The 19035-nt window shown below is 45.5% G+C and overlaps 1 long non-coding RNA gene across 1 annotated transcript in view; it reads left to right on the top strand.

Moving 5' to 3' along the window:
* Positions 1 to 3719: 3719 nt before the first annotated feature.
* The window catches only part of LOC135322975 (uncharacterized), a 38280-nt gene continuing 22964 nt past the window's right edge, over positions 3720 to 19035 (top strand). Inside the window, exon 1 of the long non-coding RNA XR_010384036.1 lies at positions 3720 to 4049. This is a non-coding gene — a long non-coding RNA (uncharacterized LOC135322975). The remainder of the gene's footprint in view (positions 4050 to 19035) is intronic.

Genomic DNA, 19035 nt, shown 5'->3' with positions numbered 1-19035 from the left:
GTGGGACCCTTTAATTAGACTCAGGGGAGTGGGGGCAGGATGCCCACACAGGGGAAGGAGTCAGTGTGTATGTAGACACATGTACATTCACACACTCACAGGGAAGATAAGGCTGTTTAGACCCTCAATCTAGGCTCCAAAGATTCCAGGTACACTCCCCACCTCAGATCAAAATCTGCTGATTTCAGACTGTATGAAATGTCATAATTGTGCTGAGTGTATCCCAGAGAGTGAAGATTGGTTAGAAAGTCAGTCTGGGTCTCCTTAGAAACTGAATTTAGATAGAGGGCAAATATGTTTTCCTGAGTGGACTATTTCCAAATTAGGAAGGAGCCTGTTGGTGTTTAACAAGCCATTAAGCCTGAAATGCCACTTTTAATTCTCAGATTTCATTTTACCCGGAGACCTTACTGCCCAGGCTGTGACTTAAATGCTCACTGTGTTCTCTGCCCTGGAAGTTGGTTCATTTGGAGTCTATATTTTGCCTTTTTTGTCCCCCTGACTTTTCAATTAATACATTTTTTAATAGATAAAACAGATCATACTGTGACTTTTAAAATGTCAACAAGCTTGCAAACAGAAATGTAATAAAATGGCTAATAGGAGATTCAATAGTTAATAGAGGGCCTGAAGTGTGAGCAAATACAGTAACTGTATATTGGAAACTGTGCAAGTGAAGATGGCTTTAGTATTGCAAACTGAGGAAGAAAATTGTTTTTAATTAGCACCTTCATAAGAACTGCTGATTAATACTGTTTTGTTTGGTGAAAAGCTTTCAGCTGAGTAATTTGTACAGCCATTACAACAGTTTTGTTAGAGCGGGACTCCTGTTGTTAAACACAAACAGCAGATGATAATGGTGGAAGATGAGTTTGTCATGTAACAATTTACCTTATTGAAAAAAGCTTTATATTAAACCCAATACAGTAGGTACCAGCAGAAATCACATATTTTAAATCCTTCCAAAATTGCAGTGTGCCATGCTTGTATTTTTTTTCAGGGACTAGAAGCAGATTTTATATCATTTTAAAATTATATACACAATTTAAAGGTGGTGTAGCATGGACAGACCACTTTCTCAGCAGCAGTTTACATCAGAGCAGTGAAGTGGCTGTGTATTCAAACATTTTCTAACTACACAAAGCAGGTTGGAAAATGGAAGCCTAATTAAATAATGTTACTCAAATGTAAATTTGCATTGGGACTGGATGTAGGGAAATAAGAATTGGTGTTTCTGCCTTAGGTAGGTTTATCACACAGAGGATCTTTAAAAAAAAATCTTTCTTAAGGAAAGTTTAATTAACCTTTTTTTTTTTTTTTTTTCCTGGAGGTGTTTTTAACTGACCAGGGAAAAGAGTGCCCATTCAATGAGACCTGACCAGGGAATAAGAGGCTGATTTCAGTGAACTCCCATCAAACGATATTACCCTAGCCAGAAGCATGGGAACTTTTTTTTTTTTACCTTTTTAAATAAAATGCAATGGTAAAACATATTTGCATTAAAATATTACACTAACCTAGGCTGGTAAGAACTGTAAATTATTGGAGTGGCGTAATAGAGCATGAGATTTTTTTTTTTTCAGACAGGCCTTCGGGGTAATAACAAGGGTTGAGGCTCACGACGGTGCCAAATAAGCTTTAGACAGCATAATAGTCTGCAAAGAAAGCCACAGAGCACTAATGTGAAGGAAGAGCTGTCCACCACATGCAGCAAAAATCACCAAAGGTCATTTTATGGTAGCAATTGTGACATAAAATTGGTGGTCATGCTACATGTCTAATACTCAGCACAGCTTTATAAATGATGGGCCCCTAGCGATGGCTGTCATTAAGTGCTTTCATCATAATAAACTTTAAACTGTTGGCTTTATGAATCGCCAGCTAGCTTCAGCTGTTCGTTGGATGGAGCTTGCAGTGCCTTAAGTGTGACAAGACCTATTAGGAATTGCAACCATGTTTCAAGCGTACTTGGCTTCCCCACTCCTGGGGTGATTGCTGCCTATTAAACGGCGTCTGGGAAGATTTTCCTCCAGCAATCTCTGATCAAGAGCTTTTTTGGGCTTTGACCTGCATTTCCTTCAAGACTTTCTCTGAGGAGTTTTATAAGAGCAAAACTCCAGAGGATTTATAGCCACTTCTGATTAATACCTTTCCAGTTTTTCTAGCAACTCTCCCACTGCTGCATAGAGAAAAGCTTTCATTGTTCCTGAGGTGCTTATTTGTGACCTTTTCTCTGCTTCCTGATTCCCTCTAACGTGTTCTCTCAGAGAAATCCTCGGGGTGGAACCAAGACAGTCGGTGAAGTTGTTACAGCTGGAGAGACAGAGGAGGAAAGACGGAGGCTTTTATATTTTTAAAGAATTACATGCAGAGCGGCCTGCCCCGCCCATTTAAAATACCCGCTGTGACGTCACCGGCCGCCCGCGGTACCCAACGCATCCTTAATGAGCCCTCGGTGTTAACCGAGCCGACACGTAAAGACTTCAAGATTCAAATTACACTTTCATTAACCTTTAGCATAGGAAGTCTTTCAGTTTCCATAAATCTTACAGTGGCTTGCCGTCTGTCCTACTGATGTGAATAATAGATGTTTGGGGAAATCGCTCTTTAAAAACCCAGGGTATTTAATTTACAAGGGCTAAATACATATTTCAGACTCACTCAGCAAGAACTTTAATTACTTCTTGTTGCTTTTTCTAACTTGGAGTTCGCCCCCCCCCCCCCGCTCCCCAGTTTTCTTCTGCTTGACTCAGAAGTTTTAGAGATGGTAGAAGCTTTCAGTGTCTAAAGTTTCTGCCTTAATACTCTCATTAGTCTTTATTTTAAGCTCAGTAATGTCCTCAAGATAGTTACGGGAATGTCTCAGGTGTGGACCATTACACAATTAAATTAGCAAACCTCAGAGGGATTGGATTAGAACTCAGCGAGGAACACCTGGGGATTCCAGGGCAGGGCTGAGCTGAGTTTCTGAATAGCAGGGCTCTGGCCATGAATAGTGAGGGTCGGCCCGCTTGGTAGTCTCAGTCACAAACTTGTCTCACCAGATAAAAGTATAGCAGGCTAAACTATTTTTTCCCGGGAGTCGGTTCCCGTGGCTGTCGGAGTGAACGGGAAAACCATCAGCCAACGTGTCAAGAGGAAGGGAAAACAGTTGGCGGACGGCTTTTCCCATACAAAGGCATCCGCCCATCCCTCCCCGCGAGCCAGCCAAGGGTGGACAAGTGCATGTGGAGGCTGCTGCCCAGGTGCACGGGGTGGGGGCAGGGCGAGATGCAGAATGCCCCAGAACAAAGGCGCCTCTAGGGGTCTGCACAGAGGTCACCTGCTGCCTCCAGGGCAGATTAAGGAGGACTGGAGAGGGCATTTAGAGGAAATGGTGCTGTTCTTCATGGGAAATCAATTCGTCCCACCCCTAATGGGGCATACTGCCCTCCCTCCTTGGGCGTCCCAGGCCACGGGCTTCCAGGTCTCTCCAAATCAGTTCTGGAAGAGGCGGCACCTTCGCCTGCCGGTGCTCTTTCGAACAGCCCGTGCCCCCCAGAATCTCTGCTACGTCTCACTTCCCTTTTCTCCCTCCTTTGGGCTCCTCCGCCTTCTCTACCCAGGCTTCTGTAATAATGAGGCTGGAAGTGGAACTTTCCCCCATTCCCTTAGTCTGAGATTTCTTTTTTCCCAGTGACCTGGGCTGCACTTTGCCCCTACTCCCTGCCTGCCAATCTCTTCAGGGTTAGGGCCTCTCTCTTTCCATTCTTGGGGGCTCCCCCTCCTTGAGAGCTCCGGGAGGCCCAGCCTTCCAGAATCCGATCTCCTTCCAACACAGCAGCCCCCCTGCGGAGGAAGGAAGAGGCCTCCTCCGAATGAATGAATGGCGTGTAAGGAGGTTTTTAATTTGTCTGGAGCTACAAGAAAAAGGCCTCCGAGCAGCGTCCCTCCCTCGCCTCGTTTGGAAGCCCCCCTGCCTTCCCGGTGGGCGCTGTCACCTCACCACCACCTCACCATCCGTGGCCAGGTCCACCGGAAGAAATGGGCGGAGGGATCTGAAAATAGTGGTTTGTAAATTTTATTCTATTTTACTGATTGTTTGCGGGCTACCGATGTGAGAAATTTGGAACTTTAGCACGTTTCTGTCAGGCAGGGTCGGAAAGTGAGCTCAGCACTTCGCGGTCTTGATTTGCAATTGGCCGACTGATGGCGGAGCTCTCCTTGAGCTTGGGGGAAATGTCACCGTGCTGTCCCCAGCACGGAAGACAGTACACTTAAAAGCTCTGCCCACCTGACCTGTGGTTTCACCTCCAGGTGCATTAGCCTTCATTTTCTTCACAGGCTTTATTTTTAGGAGCAGAGGCCACAGCCCTGACCGGCCTTATGTTTTGAGTGGAAGGCACTCTGTCTCTCTTTTTTCTTGGCCAAACCACTTACATAAGCAGCATCTCAGGATGCCAGGAGAGGACAGCACGAAGCAGCTCCCAGGTTGTCCCAGGTCTTTCCTCTCTGCCCACTTCAGGCCCTGGACGACCGCTGGGCCTGGGACTCAGAGGTCCCAGGGACTCCAGCTTGCCTTTCTCCTGGCTGTCAGTGTTTCTGTCTCACCTCACAGCCAGGGGCTACTTCTGGTCCCTTCTCTCAGCCTCCTTCCCCCACCCCAACAGACCAGAGAAACCATAGTGTGGTTACAGCATTCTCAATATGATTATGCTACCAAGGGGTTTATCTGACTCTGCCCTTAAGATAGATTGAGAACAATGGCAGCAATATTTTGCAGCTTCTCCCATCAAGAAATGGAGTCTGTTTCTCGGCACCTTGGTTCTGAACTTGACTTGGCTCACTTCAGCCCGTGAGACGTTAGTAAGCATGAGTACAGCAGAGGTTTGAAAATTGCTTGTACACTGGGGTCTGCTGTCTCTTGGTGCTCTTGGAACCCAGCTGCCATGTGAAAAAGCCTGGGCTATCCTGCTGGACACTGGAGACACGTGACCCACTCACTCCCATCATTCCAGCCATGTGAGTGACAAGACAGCCCCTGGCAGACCTAGCTGCTGACTATAGCAATGTGAGCCAACCAGGTGAGCCAGCAGAAAATCTGCCCAGCAGAGTCCAGCCCAAAAGCCTTCCTCGCAGAATCATGAGCTAATAAATAGTGGTTTTAAGCCACTAAGTTTTGGGGCAGTTTGTTACATAGCAATAGATAACTGATACAATCTATTTTTTAATTGATGTGTAATCAGTTTACAATGTTGCATCAATTTTTGGTGTACAGCATGTTTCAGTCATCCATATACATACATATGTTACTTTTCATATTCTTTTTCATTATAGGTTACTACAAGACATTGACTATAGTTCCCTGTGCTATACAGAAGAAACTTGTTGTTTATCTATTTTATATATGGAAGTTAGTATATGCAAATCTCGAACTCCCAATTTATCCCTTCCTACACCCTTTCCCCCTGGTAACCATAAGTTTGTTTTCCATGTCTGTGAGTTTTGTAAGTAGGTTTGTGTCTTTTTTTTTTTTTTTTTTTTTAGTTTCCACATATAAGTGATATATGGTATTTTTCTTTCTCTTTCTGGCTTACTTCACTTAGAATGAAAATCTCCAGGTCCATCCATGTTGCTACAAATGGCATTATTTCATTCTTTTTTATGGTTGAGTAGTATTCCATTGTGTAAATATACCACAGCTTCTTTATTCAGCCATCTGTCAGTGGACATTTAGGTTGTTTCCATGTCTTGGCTCTTGTAAATGGTGCTGCTATGAACATTGGAGTGCATGTGTCTTTTCAAATTAGATTTCCCTCTGGATATATGCCCAGGAGTGGCATTGCTGGATCATATGGTATCTATTTTTAGTTTTTTAAAGAATCTCCATACTGTTTTGTATAAGGACTGCACCAATTTACATTCCCACCAACAGCGTAGGAGGGTTCTCCTTTCTCCATGCCCTCTCCAGCATTTATCTAACTGATACAATCTTCGTCTTCTCTCTCTGAGGTACTTTTCTGCATCCTTAAGTGCACCTTGCGGTATCAAAACTTTGGAGATAATGTTTATCTAAAACATGTTGAGTTACATAGTGACTAAAACTGTGAAAACAGGAAAATAGGATTCAAGTCTCACAGGCCTCTCTCACCCTTCAGAAAAGCAGCCTACTGCAAAGGCAAATCACTCTCAGGCTCCTGGGAGAGGACACAAGAGAAAATGGACTGTGAGAGAAAGTACAGTGGACTCAGAATAACTAGATTCTAGCCTGGGCTCCCCCAGTTAACCAGCTGGGGATTTTAGGCAAACTACTTAATCTCTGTGGACATCTGTTGCCTTCTCTTTGAACTAGATAATTTAATTTCCCATTTCATGTGAAATTCTAAAGGAGTCAAGTTAAAACTCTCCATTATCAATCAGGGCCAGAGATTTTGATCACCTGGGGCAGTTAGAATTCTCTGATACAGGCAAGAAAGAGTTGTCCCACATTAGCCTGGCCCTAGGGAGTACTTAGTACTTCTCAGGAGACTTTGTCCTGTGAGGTTCTAGGATGACCCTGATGTCTCACCTTGCCCTGCCCCAGGCCGAATGCTGGGGAGCTGCCTCAGCTGCCACTGTGCGGGAAGAGAGGACCCTTAGGTGCCCGAGTGCCTCCATTTTTACTCACTTATCTAATAAATGTCTTTTGTGTGCTGGTCACCCTGTTGGGTGCTGGGGCTCTAATAGTGAATAAGAAAGCCCCCGTGACCTGCTGGGGCCTTGTGAGAAAGACAAAACTGCTCTGCACACAAGTAGCCTGCGTTGTAAACATTAAACAAATGTGCCAGTGCACTTATAAAATCATTATAAATTGTAAATTCAATGACAAACCAATAGGGTCCTACTGGTAGAGAGTAATAGAGGGGCTTGCCTCAGACAGGATGGTGGGAGAAAGCATCTCCAAGCGGTCTGGTGAGAAGGGGCAGTCACGCTAAGAGACAGCGGTGGCGTGAGGCCCTCAGGCAGAGGGAAGGTGGACAGCAGGCCTGGAGCGGGAGCCAGAGCCGCTGCCTTTGAGGAGGAGAGCGAGGCCAGGGCTGCTGGGGCCTTGTGAGGAGGGACGTGAGATGGGCAAGGGCCTGCTGTGCAGGATTCAGTGAGCTTGGATTTTATTTGGAGTCTGATGAGCGACCGTGGAAGGGTTTGGAAAAGTGAGCATGACACAGTCAGAGGGACATTTTTAAAAGATCACTCAGGGTAGGAGTAGGGGGTTGGGGAAGGGTATAGCTCCGTGGTAGAGTGCATGCTTAGCATGCATGAGGTCCTAGGTTCAATCCCCAGGACCTCCATTTAAAAAATAAAAAATAAAAATATTCTGAATGCTGGATGGAGAGCAGTTTAGAAGAAGTGGAGATTCTAGTTAGGGGGCTCCTATAATGTGGTGGTCCTGGTGAAATAACATGGCAATGTGGGCTGGAGACACGAGCAAAGAAGAGCAAACCGAGTCCAGGTGTGCACGTGGCCTAGGATGTACAGGGTTTGCTAGTGGCGTCCTCATGAACTCACAGGTGAAGATGTCAGCATAAACGTCCAAAGCTCCTGCTTGGGGAGTGTAAGCCTTTCTGCCTTGTCTACCTCACCCTACCTGTAAGGCTAGGGTTGTGTGGGGGTGTGAGGGGGATGAACCACGGAGAGGATGGCACCTCCCCTGGCTCCCCTTTCAGCTTCATGATCTGCAAGTTTACGGGCACTTGGGAACAGCGCCCCCCCCACCCCCCGATTGGCCCTGCCTAACATCCTCTTCTCTTGGACAGGAGGGTGGCAGTGGCTAGGCAGGTTGAGGCTGTGGGATGAGAAATCTATTGCTGTTCTTTTCGTGGCTCTAACCCCCAGCCTATCATCCATACTGTTTTTCTAGGCATCCGGCACTCTTGGGGATGTTCAGGGAAAGACCCAAGGAGGTCAGAGACTGGCCTCTGTCCTGGTCATGAGGCCCCACTGAGATATATAGATGCAGAGCGAGTAACCACCAGTGTGGCAAGATTTAAGGAGCACAGGACAACAAACTCTTGGGTGGGTGGGAAAGAAATGTGTTGCTGATACTGAAATTCCACCAACAGCCACCTTCCCCTCAGCTCAAGGCAGGGTTACTGTTAAAGCGAGGCCCCTCTGGGAGCCATGATAGTCTCCTGGTCCTCGGCGTGAAAGGTCTGAGGATGGGCCTTAATGGGGCTGGGGTGTCAAGCAGGAGCTGCTGGTGAGAGGACACAGGGAACCTAGAGGAAGTAAAGGGCCCAAGACCCAGGAAACAGAGCAGAAATGGGAGAATCCAAGTGTCAGAAACCACTCACCAGCTTCACAATGTCACCCGGGCCAGGAGAGCTGTCGATGCAGCAGTGCACACAGCTGACGTGTCCTCAAATGAGACAAAACATGGAAAAGGACTGGCGAAAGGTTGTTAGAGGAGCAAGTACATTATAGAAGAGGAGGCAGAGTTCGGATCAGCCTTCCTCTCTGCGACCTATGAGGTCCTGCACACCCCTCGCCCCATACTCTGCTCACCCGCCATGTGCCAATGCATCTGGCTTTTGCAGTGTGGCTCCTGCCACAGGGCCTTTGCATTTGCCATTGCCTCTGCTTGGAATGCTCTTCCTTTCAGTCTCCAAAGATTAGCTTTTTCATTTAGGTTTCAACTGAAGTGCTGCCTCCTTCAAGAAAGCTTCCTTGACTTTGCATCTAAAGGAGGCCCAGTCACTTTCTAAAATATCAACTCATTTTATTGTCTCGTCTGGGAGCAGTGGGGGCCACCAAGACTGCTGTGGACCTTTCCAAGGACCTGGCATGAAAGCGCTCCCACACCAGTGGATGTGGACACGGAAGCAGAGTCCCAGGTCTGTCTTTGGTGTGTGTGCTGAGCACAGGGCCTCTCCCAGGGCTCTGAGACATGAGCCTGGCCAGTCTGATGGGCCCCGAGAGCCCGAGGGCTGGTGCACTGACCCACGAAGGCAGGGGCCGTGCCTCATTCACAAGGCATGTAGTGGGGGATGGATGAGAAGGCCAGAGAAAAGAGGCTGGACAAGAGCCAGCCCAGGACAGCTCTCTGACCCCATCTCTACCCTCTTGTCTAGGCTGCATTCAGGAGTTGGCAGAAATGTCACAAACCTCCCAACAGGCACCTCTAAATGTTGTCCTCAGAGATCACATCTCCAACAATCATGGGACTATTTAAAGGACAGAAAGCCCCAGATGAGGACTGGAAGGACCCAAGGGGAAATTGTAGCACCAGCTCACATACATTGTGCGCTGACCGTGTGCCAGGCATTATGTTAAGGGCTTTACACACATCTACTCATTTCATCTGCACGACGCTCCTCTGATGTTGTTGCTGTCATTTTCCACCTTGTTACGGATGAGGAGAGTGAGGCTTAGAGAGGTGAAATGACCAGCCCAAGGAGAGGGCAGCTGGCTGCCCGCCCATCCCCGCCCTTGTACTGTTTCTGCTGAGGAAATTATGTGCCCAGATGAACCCTGGCCACTCTGCCTGGGATCCCCTTGCCCAGAGCAAAGGCCCATCTAGAGGGAAGGCTCACAGGTTAATTTGAAAGCAAAGGAAAAGAAGAGTGGCATTGCCAGTGTGTGGCTGTTAGACTGTAGAGTTGCTGAAGCAAATCAAAACTGATTATACTTCAATTTTTAAAAAAAGAAGAAGAAAATTATAAATTATAGTAAAAAGAAAAACAATTGAAAGCTGGGTCTGGGCATTCGGCCCTGAACTCTGTGGCCGTGATGCACATGGTTTGGCCAGAGGCCAGGCAGTCCCATCTGCCAGATGTGGACACATCTGGGCCCTAACCACAGAGAGACTGGAGGTCAGCTACCTGTCAAAAGTTGTGTGCCAGACCTTCATGCCCTGCCTCGTGTGTGTGTGTGTGTGTGTCCACACACACAGCCTGCCTACGAAGGAGCTTCTCCTGGACTTTAGGCTCTGGCCTCCATGGCCCCCAAGTGGTAGCTGATGGTTGGGTGGTCCTGGAGGACAGCCTTTAATATTGCCTTAAATGTTTCCTTTGCCTTGGGACCCGATTGCTCACCCCTGGAATGCACTTTGGGAACTTGGTTGTTGATGTCAAACACTGTGGCCCCTGCAGCTGCCCCCGCAGGGGTCACTTATGGTCAGCCAGGTGGGAAACAGTCCCTGTCTGGGCTCCCGCCCCTCCTCCACTGGCAAGGTAGAAACCAAGCCCTTGACAGAGAACTCAAGTGCACCAGTGTGAGGATTCACCCCCTCACACGTGACTAAGCTGCTTCTGATCATCTCCACTCTAGGCAGACTATGAAATGAGGGAAGACTGAAGAGATGGGGAAAGAGGCAGCACAGAAACTTATTCGCATCCATTATCACCATCTCTGGGAGGACAGAACAAAAGATGGGGCTTCCTCCCCAGGAAGCAAGAGGCGAAAAGGAGACCAAGAGTCATGTGCTGTGCTGTGAGGAGGGACAAGAAAATTACACAGCTGATCCACAGAGAAATCATTCCTGGATAATTCTGACTCTCGGCACAGAGGAGCCCACACACAGCTCTGTCTCTTGGGTGCCTGTTGCCTCGCTGCCTGGTTGCCAGGTAGAGGAGGAAGACAGAGAAAATTCTATTCCCTTACAGTGCCTTTGACATCACTGCAGCCATTAAAAAAAAAAAATCAACCATAGACAGATACTTCTTTCCCTGTGAGAAGGGGGAACTTGAGCAAGGTTTGAGGCAGCGCACTATTCTCAGAGGACCTTTGGTCTCATTTGTGGATTCTGAGCCCTGGGGGTGGGAAGGGCGTGCATCCGAAAGGTCTATGCTGCTTGCAAGGCTCAGAACAGATAGACTGTAGTTGGTCACTTATCTTACCAGCACCCACTTACTGGAAATTTGGTTTTTGTAAAGTTAGGATTGAACAGCCATCTTTGATGTCAATGGAATGTGAAAGATTTTGATTTCTCCACCTTGGATGTCAGCAGCGACAACTACTAACCTGACATCAACAACTCAAGTTTCTCCCTCAGGTTCTGCCGCAAGCGGTGGGTCTCCAGAAAGGGGCTGAGGGGAGAGAGGTGTTTACTCAGCTCCTTCCCTCCCAAATTAAATATTCAAATGGGGTTTGTTCGGAGGCATTGTTGAGGCTGAAGCTTTAATTTAATGGGAAGGCATTGTCCCCTGAATAAAGGTTTCATTAGGCCAGCCCGCAAACTTTTCCCTCATCCTCCGGAGGGGACAATCCGGGTGACAGCCTTACCCATCATAATCCCCCGCTTCAGCTTTGTGGTGACAAAGGACTCTTAAGACAGAATATGTCCGGGAGGAGGAGAAACACTTCCCAAACAAGGGGTCTCTCCCTTCCAGGCCAGGTGACAAAGGGTCGGAGGAATTTGGTGGGGCCTCCTGGCCACCTGCCGGTTAAGCCCTCGGTCGGTGGATTAACTGCAGCTCTGACTGAGTGTTTGGAAAGGCAAGTTACGTGGCACAGCAAACAAAATTCAGACGGTGCTTTACACATGGTAATCCCAAATTTAATAAGCTTCTCACCACTGGGAAGCCAGAGCTGTAAAGGTGGCTGAGGTGTAGGGCTCTATTATTCCCAGCCTGGGATGTCGCCACTGGTTCTGAGCAGCCCGTGGACCACCCCCTGAGGGTCTGTGACTTCAGCTCGGAAAGTTCCTCCTGGCCCTTTGGGTGAGTCAGCTGTCTGCCCTACTTCCAGGTTTCATGGAGCTTGTCTGGAGACGAGTCACAACTTTGTCTGTTCTGAGCAAAGTCGCTGCAGAAGGCCCGGGTGGTCAGAAGGCCATGCTAGCCTCAAGCCCTCAGGGCTGCACCAGAATCTGCCTCCCTGACCACGGGGCTCTCTGTGGGCAAAGCTGAGGCTTCAGACAAGAGCGCATGGAAGTTATGATTCAGGCCTTGGGCACTGCGTGGCCCAGTTGATTAGACCTCTAGGGGGGGCTGCACTCTGCTACCCTGGGGGTTATTTTTCAATCTACAGCTAGCTAAAGGAATGTTTCTTACCACCTTCATGAACATTCCTTTGTTCAAAAGATACTCCTTGAGCATCTGCTATGTGCTGGCGCTGCGCTCGAGGGCTTAGGACATCAAAGTGAACAGAAAACACATGGCCTTGCTCCGCAGATGCTGCGCACTGAGCTAAGTGCCGTAAAGGGGAGAGGAATTGTTCCACGAGCCCATAGGATGGAGGAACTTGACAAGTCAGGGGCAAATGGGAAGGCTTTCTAGGGAAATGGTGCTGGGGCCAAAATATGCAGATTTCCTAAGGGCGAGGCCAGGCTGAGGGCTCGAGCAGTTGGGATGAAAGACGAAGGGGAGCCTGCTTGGTATTGCAGGGCCTCTCAGGCCCCAGGGGGAGGGAAGAAATGGTCTGTTCAAGGGAGGGCTGCCTTCATTCTGTCTCCTGGGCACCTCAAACCTGTGCAGGAAGAAATTTGGGGCAACCAGGCTCTGGTTTACCAGGTGGACCATGGTTAAGAGTGAGGGCCACGTGATACTGAGCATCTGGGAATGCAAGCTTCTGAAAGGTGGAGCAATTAAAATTGTGTAAAAAATATAAATATTTCTGAATCTCTTCATAGTTCAAGATGGCAAACCCAGGACATACACTGGCCCCCTATCCTTCCAAAATCTTGTTGAGATAAAGTTTGAGAATTCCCAAAAGATGTAAATCTGTCATATTAAAGAGGGAAGGAAGAGGTCACCAACACAGAAGAGATGGAAGCAAATTTATGGAATGTGCCAGGTATAAGGGAACAGGTGTCAGAGGAACCAGCTGAAGGAAGCCACACACAGAATGTGGGGCAGCAGAAGAGATGGGAGCCAGGTCACCCAGAAAGTCTCAGGCTCAGGGAAGCCCATTCAGGCAAAGTGGGTGCACAACTGCCCAAGGAGGCAGATGTGGGGGGTGAGCGGAACTACCCACATGAAGGAAATAAATGAAAATAAAGCAGAACAGTCTCACTCCTGGGGAAACAGGATTCAGGAAACTGAAGATGACTTTAATTTTTTTTTAGAATTCTCAGACAGGGTTGGGAAGATAATACATTCTAAAAATGGGATTTTTGAGAATAAGAACGAGCTCTTAGAAATGAAAAATACACTTGGTAAAATAAAATGTTCTGTGCAAGGACTGAAAAAAAAAAAACCAGCAAAGCATTGAGCAGAAAGACAGAAAAAGAAAAAACGAGAGAGAAAGGTAAAAAATTGAGGAGAATAATCCAATATCTGACTAGTAGGAATTCTAGAAAAAAAGCAGATTTTAGAGAGAAGTAGCCAAGAAGGTAAGGAAGGAAATTTCCCAGGGCTGAAGGAAGACGAGTCCTGACGTTGGGATGGCCACCGAGCGTCCAGCACAATGACTGAAAAAGACCAGCAACTAGACGCGTCCTGGCCAAATTTCAAACCACAGCGTATAAAGAGTAGACTGTAAAAGGCTCCGGAGAGAAAGATCAGGTCACCAATAAATGAACAGCAGTAAGAATGGCATCAGACTTCTTCTCAGCAACACTAGATGCTGGACAATCATGGAGTCACATTCTTCAAAATTCTGAGAGGAAATTATTTTCAGTTTAGGCTCCTATATGCAAACTCTCAGTCAGGGGGAGGATAACATAAGGGTTTTCAGAAAAACAAGGACACATAAAGTTTGTCTCCAACATGCCCCTTCTTAGGAAGTTACTTGAGGCTAGACTTCACTAACACTAGGGCATAAGATGGAAGAAAGAAGAAAAGCTGGAGTGTAACCTACGAGAGCAGCAAAGAGAAGTTTCAGATGTCAGGTGCACAGCAGCCTGGACGGCAAACAGCCCACCCTTGGAGCAGGATCCCAGAGGACTCTGAGGAAGGGGGCAAAGGCAGTTCTCAATAGAATTGATAATATAACAGATAGATTTGAAATAAAAATATGATCGTAGCAAATAATCGTAGCAAGGAAAAAGAAAGGCAACTGGAAACTGGGGGGAAACTGGTTAAAAAAAAAGTCAAGATCTGAATATGAAGCAAACTAAAAGTGACATGATATTAAGCAAATGATAAAGTGTAAGGAATGAGACTGCATTTGACTTGTTTCTGAGCACATACTCCTTGGAGAGTCTTAAGGGTCATGACGCTGACTCGAAAAGCAGGAAGTGTAACCTAACGCTATTACTATAGTTACATAAAAATCACATAATAATGGCAATAAAGTAAATATGATAAGTTTCCCATTTTAAGAGTCAACTTTTACACAAAACCTGGAAGACTAGGTTGTGTAGCAGGACAGAATATAAGTCTTAACAGCCTTATTAATGTGAAGGTACGAGTATGGTGGCAGAAGGTGGGCCTGGAAAAAGAAAGAAAAAGTAGAGGAAAGGATAGGAAATCAGTAACAATATCTTAACTTACAAAGTAGACAGTCAAGAAGCACTGTTGAAAGATGATGGATCAATACATACAGGTTTAAGCATTTTGTTTAAGTTACAAAGACAAACAGTAGAAAAATGGAATAGAATATAAATATTGAACATTGAAATTGTTTCACACTCAGAATTCCACAGACACCGTCTAATAAATTGGTAAATGAAGAAATAGAGATATAAATACATTACAGGTATGATGTATGTAACACTATATATTGTATGAGGGACTCCTCCTAGGGTTGCCAGATAAAAGACAATATTATGCAATATTGGGGGCCATTTATTCATTTTTTTAAATCTGAAATTCAGATTTGATGGGGGGTACTTTTTTTCCCTCTCAATCTGGCATTACTAGATCCATCAGGAGAACTAAAAGTCAAACAGATCAAAGAGGTTGCCTCTGAGCAGTGGACTGTCCAGTGGGAGAAGCTGTAGTATTTTTATCGTGAGCACATGTGTAATATTTGATTTGTAACTATATGTGTGCATTATTTTGATAAGAATAAAAAATGTTTCGAATGTGTTCAGTGCATTCAGTAAATCAATCTCTTATTTTGAGTATGTAGGAAGAGGCATGTAATTTTATTGATAGCAAATCAATGCTGTTCTACCCCAATGAAGAAATTTTAAGCGAGTATTTAAAGAATATTGGTTTGAGATATTCATGTTGTAAATACTGTAGATATTGTAGATACTGACATTTTAAAACTGTCAGACACCTTCAGGTCTTCAGTACTTGGACCAAGTATGGTCAGATGCTGTGGGTCCCTGAGCTTTAGGAACTTGGAATTTGGTCGAAGAGGCAAGATATATGTTGTGTGCAAAACAGTTAACCCTCCAGGGGAGGTTGGCTTCCATTACTAGAAGCCCAAAGATTAAAACAAAAACAAAAACTAAAACATGGTACATTCTAAATGCTACAGGAGCTTGGCTGAGGGAAAAGACTAAGGCTGGGTAGGATAGTGACAGAGGTGAGCCTTAAGCGGGGAGGAGTGGAATTTGGAAAAGGAAGAGACAGAAATTCCAGTGCCTGCTTTTTTTTTTTTTTTACTGTACAGTTGATTTACAGTGTTGTGTTAGTTTCAGGTGTACAGCAAAGTGATTCAGTTTTATATATATATATATACATACGTATTCTTTTTCAGATTCTTTTCCATCATAGGTTATTGTGATATTGAATATAGTTCACTATACAGTAGGTCCCCAGGGGTGCCTTCTTTTAAAGTCTCTGTTTTAAACTGTACCATAGCAAAGGAGCAGGAGTCTGCCTCCCAGCACTTCCAAAAGTGCCCCAAGAAGCATTCTTTTTTTGTGGGTTCCCAAACTTTAGATGGGCTACTCCACTCATTGTTAAATGTCCAAGAACCCTTTGAAAGAGATGAATCAATGGTCAGAAGACAATTGGGAACCACTGCTCTGGTTGTCTAGGCAAACCTTGGACAGAAATCTCCAGGTTTGGCAGGCTGAGAGGTCAAGGTCAAGAGGTCAGGAAAGATTCTTCCCCTGATAACTAAATGCAAGGTGTTGACCTTGTTTGGATCCTGATTTGCAGAACCATCTGTAAAAGGCCACTTATTAGACAAATGAGGAGACTTAAACATTGGCTCAGTATTTGATGATATTAAAAAACTACTATCAATTTTTTCATGTGATAATGGAATTATGGTTATGTTTCAAAAAGAGCTATTTATCTTTTAGAAATATATTCTGAAAGATTTAGAGCTGAAACGATATGATACGTGAGATTTGCCTCTGTATAATCCAATATGGCGTGGCGGGGAGGGGATTGGGGAAGGGTGAGACAATATTGGCTGTAAATTGATAATAGTTGAATCTGGATGACAGGCCCATGGGAGTTCAACATACTTTGGTATACTCTTGAAATGTTCTATAATAAAATTCTTCACTTAATAGGCCTTGCTCTCTCTATAGACAAGGTGACAGTATCTTAGAATTATTTAACATGTCTGGTATCTATTTACACCAAATAACTCTTTTGATCGTTGCCCTATCCTGGTTGGGCAAATGGGAAATTTTGCTGATGAGGAACTAGAAAAAGACAAAGGTCCACAGAGGCCTTTGACTTTGAGAGAGATCTTTCCCCCTCTCCTGAGTTTAGGTGGCACAGGTAAAGCCACCATCCTTGTGGCTGGCCAGACATGTTACCTTTTGAGCACTCAGTAAAAGTGCCCCCTTTGTTCATTTATTCAGTGTGTAGCTGGTGAATATCTGCTATTTGTCACACCTTCATAGGGCAGCGGGGATAAGAGAACAGACATTATCCCTGCTTCAGCTCCTCAGATATTTTTCCAAACTTAGATGGGATATTTCTCCCTAAATCTCAAGACCCCTTAGCTGGAAACTTCCCTAAACTAAGGAGGTAGAAACCGCATGTGGGAAACCACCGCTTCTCCAATAACATCCAAGAGCTTTCTGGCCCATCCCTGAAGACCGAACCACAGGACAGGGCCCCTGGTGATTCAGATCACTGCAGCTCTTGGCCTTCCCTCTGGGGAAAGAGCCAGCACAGCAGGGAGCCCAGGTCGGGGGCGGGGGGCAGGTCAGAGCATCTTCCCCATGACCTCTGCTGGAGGCCCCCAAGCCAGAGGCCTGAGCATCCCCTAAGCCTTCCACTATCTCCCACGTGGCAGTGTCCCTGGGGATCAAGAGTGGCCAAAGAGTCAGGACCGGGGACCAGGCCACCTGACTCCCATCAGCCACTCTCCCTTCCCTCAGATGCTGGACTCTCCTTCCTCAACTAGGTTTCCTCCCCTGACCCCACAGCACACACCTCTCCAGGTGCCTCTCTTCCTGGATGGCTTCCTGTCAGCCAGGCATTTTGTGGTTCCTCCTCAGCATTCCTCTTGTTACCCCAGCCCCCCAGCCTTTCTTCTCCCTGTGGGGCTGAAACAACCCTTGCTGAGGTCTCTAGGGAATACACTGTGACAAGGACCCAGCCACAATGGGCTGAAAGTGGAGGTGGCCACTTTTCTTTCTCTGACCTTCCCAACCTGCTTTCCTCCAGCCCCCATGTCCTGTTCCTCTGTCTTCTCAGTCAGTACCTCCCCTCTGTCCCTCAGGCTGCCTGGTGATTTCAATGTCCTGGCTCTTCAGGACTCACTCCTGAAGATCTTCCCCAACTGGAGGGCTCTGCCCCTGTTCCCAGCCATGCTTGTCTCTTCCCTCAACTTAGCCTGGGCCAACTCGCTGCTCAGGGACAGCCACACCCATGCCAGAACCCCCCCCCCCAGTTCTTTTCTTTTCTTTTCTTTTTTTAATTGAATTATCGTCGGTTTACAATGTTGTATTGTAAACAATTTCTGGGGTACAGCATAGTGATTCTGTTATACATATATATTCCTTTTCATATTCTCTTTTATTATAGGTTATTATAAAATATTGAATATAGTTCCCTGTGCTATACAGTAGGACCTTGTTTATCTATTCTGTGTATAGTAGTTAACATCTGCAAATCTCGAACTCCCAATTTATCCCTCCCCTTCTTCCCCTTCCCAGTAACCATGTTTCTCTGGTTTGTCTCAACTATGTCTTAATCTGTTTCTATTTTGTAAGTTGACTTGTGTCGATTATTTTTAGATTCCACATATAAGTAATATCATATGGTATTTTTCTTTCTCTTTCTGCCTTATTTCACTTAGTATGACAATCTCCAGGTCCATCCATGTTGCTGCAAATGGCATTATTTTATTCTTTTTTGTGGCTGAATAGTATTCCATTGTATGTATAAACCACATTTTCTTTATCCAATCATCTGCTGATGGACGTGTGGGTTGCTTCCACATCTTGGCTGTTGTGAACAGACCCCTCATTGTTCTTGCTTCTTTTCCTGGCCTCTGCATTTTAAATTTGAGGAGGGTTTATCAAGCATTTATTATGTGCTAGGAATTGTGCCAAATACTTTTGTGCTTTATTTCATTTAATCTGCCGAACAATAAGTTGAGCACTATTATCTTAGACTCAGAGAGGTTATGGAACTTGCAAGGGGGGGTAGAGCCAATATTTAAAGCAGGCAGTCTGTCTCTCTAGAGAGAGCTGAAGCCTGGGTGAAGGGAGTAGCAATAATGTTATAAACAGAACCACCACTGGACATAAAGAGATCCAAGTTCTATTTCCAGCTCTGCCTTGAAACAAATGTGTAATGATGGGCAAATCATTTAACCTCTCTGAGCTTCACTTTCATCTTTAAAATGCGCGTTGGTGAGGTAGGAATAATACAGGCACTCTTTCCTGAGAAATATATAAATACACATGTATGTTTATAAACACATAACACTGATTAAGTGTGTGGACTCCAGTACCAGGTCAAACGATAGTTCTGCTCTTTGTGAATTCTGTGACCAAACTGCCTTGTGTCTCAGTTTTCTCATTTGCAAAATGGGTACGAAACTAATAGTACCTATCTCATGGAGTTATAGTGAGGACTAATTGGCACATATCAAATGCTTAGAGCACTTAATGCATAGTAAATGACATTAGCCATCATTAATACAATTTTTATTATTCATAACAAATGGTCTCATCCATCAGAATTCTATGATTTAGAATTTAGGATGCATTAGAACTTGTAGCACCATTGTTAATATAGCCAATATTTTCATGTTTAGAAATTA

The sequence above is a fragment of the Camelus dromedarius genome, chromosome 15, assembly GCF_036321535.1.
Source record: "Camelus dromedarius isolate mCamDro1 chromosome 15, mCamDro1.pat, whole genome shotgun sequence".
NCBI classification, from domain to species: domain Eukaryota; kingdom Metazoa; phylum Chordata; class Mammalia; order Artiodactyla; family Camelidae; genus Camelus; species Camelus dromedarius.
Note: the sequence above shows the minus strand (reverse complement) of the source record. Positions and strands in the feature narration are given on the sequence as shown.